General features: G+C 36.3%; 1 long non-coding RNA gene across 4 annotated transcripts; it reads right to left on the minus strand.

Annotated features, from left to right (window-relative positions):
* Positions 1-1,958: 1,958 nt before the first annotated feature.
* On the minus strand, positions 1,959-5,566 carry LOC113348696. 4 transcript variants are annotated; one of them, XR_003359770.1, is made up of 7 exons: positions 5,008-5,566; positions 3,895-4,305; positions 3,568-3,752; positions 3,387-3,422; positions 2,772-2,903; positions 2,311-2,418; positions 1,959-2,213 (listed from the first exon to the last, which is right to left on the minus strand). It is a non-coding gene; the product is annotated as an uncharacterized LOC113348696 (long non-coding RNA). The 4 variants fall into 4 exon arrangements; XR_003359772.1 differs by having other exon boundaries at positions 2,772-2,917; XR_003359769.1 differs by lacking the exon at positions 3,568-3,752.
* Positions 5,567-10,692: the final 5,126 nt, after the last annotated feature.

Below are 10,692 nucleotides of genomic sequence, written 5' to 3' on the forward strand. Positions count from 1 at the left end.
TTAATAACAAAGTATCCCTTCTTCCATGGAATAAATTGGACCGAACCAGATAGCTTCCATTGATTCAATAATTCTCTTTTAACATCATCGAATTCAATCCGAACCTGGACGTAAAACCAATTTCTACGGTTGCAATCAATCCAAACCTGGACGTAAAACCAATTTCTACGGTTGGAATCAATCCAAACCTGGACGTAAAACCAATTTCTACGGTTGGAATCAATCCAAACCTGGACGTAAAATCAATTTCTACGGTTGGATTTAAAAGGACCCTGGACGTAAAACTACATGCAAATAAAATTATACAGTTGGAATTAATCCAAACCTGGCCGTGATTTCTTCGTAAACTAAAATTACGTCTAGAAAAGAAGCATCGAACCTAGACGTAACACTAGCAGAAACGTTATTGAAATCCTAATTTTACTTCAATTTCATTCAATCTAACCTATTTTAAGCACAAAAACGAGTAAACAAAGATGGGTTTGTTCGATTATTACCTTACATACACCATGGGTTTGTTCGATGAAATGAATTCAAATGGATTTACGGTGAAGAGGATGACGAGAAAAAAGAGGGGAAGAAGAATAGCAGTTGAAATGTGAAGAATGAAGAATATAAATTAGGTTTTGTTTCTGTTTTTAAGTTTTAATTTTAATTGAAGGATAGTTTGGACAATTATTATTGAATCAAAAGTACCCCATAACCAGATTTTTGGTCACTAAATATCCAAGTGAATCCCCTCTATTGGATAGTGACGCCCCAATAATAGCCTTCTTCTAGATATAGTCGTTCCAAAAATCACTATCAAATCTTGTTCATAAATCTTTCTTAGCAACGAAATTTAAGCCCAAATGCATGCAGTGTGGCGGTGGTAGAACTATAGCTCTTCTTTAGGGGAGTTAATTTGACAAATTCGTTTGATACAAAAGAAAGTGCATCTTTGTTGATGGGTGAAAACGATTTACTGGTTTTTGAGGAAAAGTGGAGAGACGAACGATTCCTCGAACGAGCAAATTACTTAAACCTTTTGCAAACAGATGCACTGTACGTGAGTGCTTTGAGTTCGAGAGATCAATATGTAAGACTCCGGCCTAAACCAAGAAAATGGTCGTTCCAGAGTCAATTCGGTCACAAAAAGGGATGAGGGTCGATATGTAGGAGGGAAGCAGAGAATTGTGTGAGATCAATAATGATCAGAGATTGTGAATGTGTTGTAGACTTTGTAAGTTTTGTGAATTGTTGAGTTCGAACAAGATAAGTTTTGATTCATTGAATTCCGCTATGTTGAAAGTTCTTGTTCAGATGAGAATTCTTGTGTTTTCAATCGTGGATTCAGAGACTTATTTATATTGCAAGAATAGTAGAGACATTGATCCCCAGTAAGTGTGACGGTTGCTGGAGTGAAAGAGTGGGGAAATGAAGATCGTGTTTTAACCATGTTCATCATCATGCGAAAGACTTGGTTGATTTTCCATACACTACTTTGCTAACTCCTTCAACTGCTTGCACGACTTACTCACATTTCTCATCATGGGTCACTACACCATTTTTTCCAGAATAGCAACAGTTGCGTCCAATTGCAAAAGGGACTTACAACAGTTGTAAGCCGTTGCGAACGTGGCGTTGCATATTTTTTCGCAACGGTTTTCGGTTCATCCAAGTGTTTTCCCTGGCTTTGCAACTGTTTTGGATGTTGCGAAAAGGTTTAGCAATAGCTTAATGCTGTTGCGAAAAGGTTTAGCAACAGCTGAATGCTGTTGCTATATTATTGTCGCAACAGCCTGAAGCAATTGCGAAATTTAAACCCAAAAAAACTTAGAACGGCTAGACTTAGCCGGACCGGGATTTATTATTCTGGTTCTAAATTTAGCAACAGTTTCCGACCATTGCTAAATTTTTGCAACATGAAAAAAGAAGTCAAGTCAACTTGTCATTGACTCAGTCAAGAGTTCCCTGTAACGTTTTCAGGACAAATCCAGGCTACTGAGAGACACACTGAATGCCCACTAAACAACAAAGTCTTCCACTTGAACAATTTATTCAGGCCAATAACATACAATCAATATACCCAATGAAATTTAGTTTCTAAACTCATACACTTTAGCACGAGCAGAATCCTTTCTGAATGCTTCAATTTATGCATCTGTGTTTGTTGCGGGAGTACCCGCATCTTGCAAATCTTTGATCAGTTTTTGCTTCTTCTGAACCTCAGCCTGCGGTACCGAGTATAAAATTTTGGATTTAAAAATCACGATAAATAGTATATGTATAATTTCAGAAATGATACAAATGGAAAATAAGTTGACTTACAAATTATGGTTCTGCACTAGGTAAACTTCCCCCACCCTCTTGTGCATCAGCATCTTCATCATTGTCCTCTCAGCTATGAAGTGCACATTGAATAAAGAAGCCTTCCATCTAAACAGTATATTCAAGCGAGTTTCAGGGTAACCATATGACAATAACTATTAATTTTCACAGGATTTCATATTTCAATGTTTGTGTAGTGAAAAGGTTCAGTAGACATCTATAGATTCATTTGCTTATGAGGATACAACTGCACTACTTTTGAACATAAGTTGTTGTGTTTTTTGAACAACTGATGAGGTTCAGTAGACAGCTATAGATTTAGCATAGCCCTACATAGGCTATAAGCTACCATCAATAAACAACAAAAAATGTTGTGTTTTTCTTTAACGGACACCACAAAAGCTCTTAATCATTCAACGACATAATACCACAAACTTAAACGAAGTGTCTTCTTTACTCACGTTTGCTCAGTTGCACATTATCGCACTTTACCCTCCAAGACATCTAAGCATCACTCCCCCACACTTATAGCCTTCAAGTTGCCATGCTTTAAGTTCCTTGTACACTTCCAAGTATGCTCCTTCTCCAAACTCCTAGAAAAACACAACTGAAAGATAGTCATCATGTATACATTGTGAACACAACCATAAGGTGACCTTTCAAGCTTCTATTTTGTAGTTTCTAAAGCATGTTCACAGTGTTCATTGCTAGTAGAAGTATACAATCTATCCTTAATTATGAAGTTAACACAAGTAAGCTAACAAACAAAAATTTACTTAGCAGGTTCTTCAAAGGGTTAGTTACACTCACCACTGAATTTCACAAAGTCCAATAAGTGAGACATAAGGTAAACATAGTGCGAACACCGTACACTACAACAAAATTGAGTACTACATTTATTACACTTAGTTCGCAGTACCACATTTATCACACTCAGTTCGCAATAACGAAGTTCAGGTTCCCACAACTTTAACACATAACACAGAATTCTGAAGGCCAATTCAACTTATAATTCATAGACATTAGACAACCTTGAAGGAAAAAGTATCCCCATAAGTCATCTCATTAATTATTACCTGAAGCAGAATGCGTACTTGTTCCAGCTCAAATTCCTACAAGAACAACATAATCTAAATTAGGAAAATAAAATAAATAGTAAAAGTAAATGAATATAGAATATTGATACAAAAAAGAAATATTTGTTTTTTTTGTTGCTGGTGAGGGTGGGGGAAAGAGATACAAAAAAAAAACAGTAACCTGCCCCTGGAGAGCCTCTTTTAAATGAGACACAAGTGTCATTCTAGATGATTCAGCAGATGTCATCCGTTCAATGCACAAAATCAGCATGATTTAGAAACAAACTATCAATGGATCCTGATCAAATGGCAGGTATATCCGCAAACATTTTCCATATCCTCCGTGTTCAGTACATGGAAAAATACCTAATGTAAATTATTGCATTCCAAGATACTAACATTAAGACTTTGAAGTTGAAAATAAAAAACCAAAATCAATTGTAATCCTACTTCTCCGTAAACAATATTGTGGCTCATATCATACATTAGGAAGATAAACTCAACATACCTTGAATTAGGGCACATCCAATCACCATCTCTTCAGCTACCACTACCTCCATGATCTCATCCACCAAGACACCTTCTCCAATCTCCTCCTTGGTATCCACCACCACCACATGCCAAACATGTTACTTTGTTACTAAGAAATCTCTTGTTTCTTTTTGATCTCCCCCACCTTGATATCCATCACCAAGACACCCTCCCTGATCTCCTCCTCCTTGGTATCCACCACCACCACCTGCCAGACAATCCACAATACTTATGTTTCTTTATTACTATAAATCTCTTGTTTCTTTATTACTAACAAAGCAAAGAGAAGCTTATCGGTTCATTCTGGGTCGCCAACCGATGTTTGAACTCCTCTCTAACCTCGCCAAGCAACGATTCCATCAGCTGTATGAGCAGATAATAGTGTTATCTGTCAAGTAAGAACCAACAGAGAGTTAGTGGGATCAACGGATGGATGGTTGAATTTAAAAACATGAGAACTGACAGTCAAGCTGGAGCACCTATACCATTAAATGTTGTGTCAGCTTTCAAACAATAATCAATCGAAGTATAGTAATCAAAAATGTAGTTAACAAGACTAAGATGTACAACTCAAATACATCTCCATGAGCACTGCCAGACTAAGATGTACAACTGAAATGATAATTACAAAGGAACTCTGGAAAATCATGAGGTTTGTTACTCTGGAAGATCATGAGGAGGCACCAGCAGGACATGAGATGTGCCTTCTTAGAGAAGGTGAACAGGTTCTACGAACTGAGCATTTCTAGTATTTCTCACGTACATCTCCATGAACATAAACAAATCTACAAGCAAGAGCCTGTGCCGAAGCCAAATAAACTGACCTCAAGTGTAATAGGGGTATGATCGATACTCAATCTTATGATAAAATAAATCCTAGCATGTATTGAACCACCTCATAGCTTAAAATATATGAAGATTTTTTTGTTTTTGGTAAGCCCAAAAGTGGAACTTGTTATTCAAATATGTTGGTGTGTCCCATTCAATGACAAAAACACTATAAGCAAGCAAACAAAAGATGTGTTCATCAAAAATTGTAGTATAACGAAACTGAAATATACGTAGTTGATGAACTGCTATTTCTATATACCTCAAACTGCAGGTTTGGTGTTTAGATTAATCAACTTCTATACCATTATAAGTAAATCCATTGCTGAGCTAAGTATACACACCCATTCATACAAATTTTTGGAATTAACAACTGCAAACAACCATCAATTGAACCATCAATCTCAAACAAAAAAAAATCCCATTTGATAAATCCCTAAAATTCACACCAGCATCAATCAAAGCAAAAACAAAATTAGGGTTTCCCTTACCAACAACATACCATCGAAGAGGTATAATCTTGAATTTCGGTACAATTACTAATTGCTTTAGACAACACATAATTACTCTCAAATATTGTTGGTGCTCCTCATTGACTGTTCTTCATCGATTCACAACAAATCCTCAAGAACTGATCTGCTGATGGATTTTGTTAATGATGAGCAACGAGAAGAGCTGATGAATCTTCGTTTTCAGCTGGTATTGATGAAGAGAATAGGGAAGAGCTGATGTTATTGATTGATTTTTTCGATGGATCTTCGATTTCGTTTGTGTTTATGAAGAGAATAGAGATGAGGTCAAATGAGAGAGAGAGGGAGGCGCTGGTCCTGGTAGATACAGAAGAAGATAAGGTAGGGTTGGATTTTGGATATATGACAAGGAAAAAGGGTGGAATAATCTTTATCATGTAAAACGATTTTACATATCTGGGCTAAAAAATAAGACTAGTGTTCCCACCCACGCAACCGGTTCACACGCGTATAATGTTGGTGTTACCTTGCACACAAGCAGGACGCACATGTGTTATGGTCAGCCGTGGCGAATTGCAACACCGCTACAAAATTCGCAATTGCTTGCTGCGGTTACAAATTTTGCAACTGAAGTCAATTCGCAACTGCGTAAGAGCTGTTGCAAATTCTGTTGCTAATCGGGAAAAATGGTGTAGTGGGTGTACACACGTGTCGTAGGCCTCCAGACCAAAACATTGGCGAATATCCCCCCATCTGACATGATTGATGTCTCATGAATGTGGATTCTGCAAGGCAGACATGTATTTAATTGGTCAGTTGTTGACTTGACTAGACATGAGTCTTAGCCTTATAGTCGAGCATAATAAACGAATGTGGTATGCTCTGAGACTGATGGATTAAACACAAGGTGTATGCAGAGACAAAATAATGAAAAGACGTTGAGTCTTGATGAATTGTGATATATTATTTTACCAGTTGAGGTAGAATAATGTACATATGTTGAGTCTTGATGAATTGTGATATATTATATTACCAGTTGAGGTAGAATAATGTGCAGATGTTGAGTCTTAATGGATTATGATACATAATTTTACCAGTTGAGGTAATGATTTTTGATAATTTGAATCGACGAGCGTCCAATGAGATTGCTCGATCATGGACTTGTTGAAAGGAAATGCTTTTGAGCACTCTTCTGCGTCATGAGTTGTCGAATGACGAATAAAGATTATAATGATCGACTGGCGAACCAAATATTGGTTGATGAACCAATGAAATATTAATAGTTGGATCAGTGTAGAATTGTCAAATGTTGATAGTTGAATCAGCATGAGGAATATTGATAGATGAATCAACATGAGAAATATTGCTCGTTCGAGCAATTAAATATTGATATTTTAATCAATTTTGCTAGTCTGCTATTATTGGTAGCGGGACCAAATAAAATACTAATTAAAAATACTAGTAGTTGGACGGAATATTGTATAATTAATTAAAATGTCGATTGTTGAATCGACAAAAAATTAATAGTGTTTGAACCTGTTCAGAATTATGCTTTGCAGAGCATTTGGTTTGAAACCCTAATTTTTGATTGATTGTTGATTAATGGATGACTTACTTAAAATCAACCAATTAGTGTGAGATAGACCGGCTACATGAGATGGTGGGACGACCATGTAGCCCCCAGGTGCTCGAATGAGCATGCACTAAAGTCTTTTGTAGACCAGTTGGTGAAAGAATGATTAAATGCTCGTTTAATCATTATTAAAATAGTGCTTGTCTAAGCATTAGGTGGTAAAACCTAATTATGGAGAGAAGATGGACCAAATAACGGTTGTGGAACCAGGTCTTGGTGGTCGTGGGACCAGCTGATGGTCGATGGATCAAATTCCAAGTTGTTTGGAAAGAGTTTGAACCCGATATGAATTGTAGAAGATTAATTAGGGAAAAATCATCAAAATGGGTGAAACCGGCTTTTGCAAGCCAAGGGGACGACCAAGGGAGCATGCTTGTGTCACCATGTTGCTCGTGGATCAATGCTGAGAATTTTGATCTTTTCTGACGTGCGTTCTAGGAATATTTTGGATTTTCAGAAGAGTTTGATCTTGACTGAAACACTCGATTTTGCTTGAATGAACAAGTAGGACTTTGCTCGTGTGACCAATATTTTAAGAATATTAAAATAATGGTATTTTAATGTTTTCCATGAGAATCCCGGATGGTCATGAGACCATTTGACTTTTTGGATTTTTGGAGATTTGAGCAATATTGGAGAAATTTGCTCAAAGGAGGGAGTTTCATGAGATGAGAGAAAAAATAATAATAAAATAAAGAATTGGAGAGGTGTGGTGTGGTACCGTCCACGACTGGCCGGTGAGCACGGTCCTGAGACGCTCCTCCCTATTTTTATTTACTATTTTTCTAGCTCGTGTGAAGGAATATGGAAAACTAAGAGTTTTGCTCAAACGGGGAAGTTTTCTCAAATGAGAGAATTTCAAGAGATGGGGGAAATAATAAAAATAAAATAAAAAGATGGGGAGGCGTGGAACCGGCCACAGCTGCGACATGGCCGGACGACCAGCGGTCCTGGTGTCGTGGGCTCATTTATTTTTATTTTGCTTCATTTTCCTATTTTGCATAGGTTTCCATACTTCCTTGTTTGTCCGTAGTTTTAAATGCTCGTTTATGCATTTGAGTGCTAGTTTATGCATTATTGTTTAGTACACTTGCACCGTTTTATCGGGGCTTACTCTGAGGTGGCCCAAACTCCTGTACGTTGAATATTTATTACTAACCCATCGAATTCTGGTGGGAAAATCCATAAATTGAAGTAATGAAATATTATGATGAAAGTATAATATTTTCTAGGAATTCAATTGATGAATTTTGCGACTAGAATTAATTAATTGATGGCTCTATACTAGCAGGAAATCTGTCTATGAGCATTATATTTATTAGAGAGTCGAGATATGAGCTAGTGGAAGCATCTTACTCATTCTGAATATTTATTATGTATATTAAGGGAACATTGTGAAATCCTCAAGATGTTATTGCTCTATACTAGTTATTAATCCGTCTAGGAGCCGTCCAATCATTCTAGATTCTATATAGATGTGAATATTGAAGTCGCCAGTATTGATGAAATATGCGAAATATTGAAAGCTCAGCTGAGAGGCTTTAATGATTGTATATTTATGCATGCTCTGAGAGGAAGTACACTCAGTCAAAGATTATTATGGCATGATCTTTCATGCTTAAAGAAATGTGTGGAATTATGATCTTACAATTTTAGTCTTCGTCAAAAATCCACCATCAACAATCTTGCATCTTACGAACTTTGCATCCCCATTTCAAGTGTCATTTATTACCACAATAATAGCAGTGCTTATTAACATAAGGAATGTGAGTTTTAATATTACCTTTTTGTATCCACTTGCATTAGAGCTCGATGAGATATGTTTTTCTTGTCTTCGTTCAACGTTGTTGCTTTCTTGACATTGGCTGAGTCGCTTTCTTTGATAGTTGTACTTAAAGAGATTGGCCGAACATAATTCTTAGGATTGACAAACTTTATTTCTTTACAAGAGTTAGGAGCATCCTTCTCATCAGTAGAAGCCTCTGGTTGAGAAGAATTTATAACTTTGACAAATTTTACCTCTTTGCTAATATTTGAAGCATTTATTTCTTTATAGAACAATCCTCGTGTATCACGATGATTTTTACTTAATTCTAACATTGAGGTTAATTTTTTATCATTGAATTTTCTCAAATTTAATTTTTCTTTTTCCAACGTCTTGATTTTATCAAGAGCACTAGTTAGATCAGCCTCAATGCGTTTTTTTTCTAGAGAGATATGCACCTTGTTTGTCTTCAAAGCTCACTTGTTGAGAGTTAATCCTTGCTTCAGATTCAACAAGTTCTTTTCCAACAAATAGACCTTTTCAAGAGCAGTATCACAATCTTTTTCTAATAGTTTCGTTCGAGAAAGACTAGCCCTTACTTTGTCTTCAAGACTCTGTATTTGTTGAGAATCATTTTCCTACAAATTTTCGTAGTCTAGATGATGCCTTTCACATTCAACAGTTTTTTTTATTATAAAGCAACCTGAAGTTTCTCTATTATCTCGTTAGAGAGATTTAGGCGATTTCTATAAGTAAGCAATTTCTCACAGACATGTTCCAGCTTATAAGTTATTGTATCCACACGATTTGTATCATTCCTAAAAGGATTTTTGTTTGAGTCATCAGACAAGCCTACTGGACTTAGTTTTATCTCATCATGAGATCCTTTAGACTCATTCGAGACGATATCAGAAGAACATTCCAAACTTGATTCAGATGAGGAAGAACCATTATCAATGTTTGTAATTAACCTCTGATTCTGAGAGTGGTCTAGCAACCTCTTGCGATACGTTAACTGAGTGTTTCATTAATTTTCGCTTTCGCTTAATCTTACTTTGACTCATGTCTGATAGGTTTCTATCTCAAGCATGTTTCGCGTAATCTTACTCTGTTAGAGCACTGCTCGGTCGAACTCGCATGTGTTGCTATCTCAAGCATGTTTGTCAATGTTAGTGATCAAAACTATAAGTCTTGATTTCTAGCCTATTTACAGATGTCTCGGACTAGGACATAGATTGCGTAGTCGAGCTTAGACTTCACGACGTTCATCATTTGAAGACGAAGAACTACTAAGGGGATCTTGTGGAACTTCATCAGCAAAAGGTATGTGGAGACTTCAACTCATCTATCACTTGGAAAGTCTATTTCTACTCTATCTCCTATATTGAGACATAAGTCGTATTATGATATAGTTTTCTATATACACATTTGAGATTTCCAGCTGAGTATATCTCGCTTACATATTTCTCGAAATATGTGTTGGCAAGCTTTCGATTCGACCAAAGTCATCTTATATCATGTGAAAATTACCGAGTAACATCTTACATGGTTTGTGTGATATAATCATTTGGTGTAGACTTGGAATGTTTCGATAATGATTATTTGAATATCTTGAAAATTGCTTTGATGCTAATAGTGTATGAAAATGGCTATTGTCATCCTCTAAGAATGTAACAATGATTGAAATAAAAAGTTTAGAATCTTGTAACCATCTTTGGATACCAGCATTAGTGTGTTCGCACATTTGTGTATAATTCCAAAACCGGGAACCAAATGTATGCATACTTGTGTGTATACAAAATGGTTGAAGGAGACTGGGTAAGTATGCGTACTCGTACGCATACTAGCAGAAGTTCACGTCCGTGAATTTTTGCTGAGTTTGGAAATCAAAACCAACTCAAACAGTCACCTAAGTACGCGTACTGGCGGAAAGTTCACGTCCGTGAATTTATGTTGAGTTTGAAAACCAAACTAAACTCAAATACGGTTACTTAATTACACATACTTAAGTCGTTACTTTCTAAAATCGGTTATGTACATGAACTTGAACATTTATAAAATAAAGAATGCAATCTTTGC

Source organism: Papaver somniferum, chromosome 2 (assembly GCF_003573695.1).
Source record: "Papaver somniferum cultivar HN1 chromosome 2, ASM357369v1, whole genome shotgun sequence".
NCBI classification, from domain to species: Eukaryota; Viridiplantae; Streptophyta; class Magnoliopsida; order Ranunculales; family Papaveraceae; genus Papaver; species Papaver somniferum.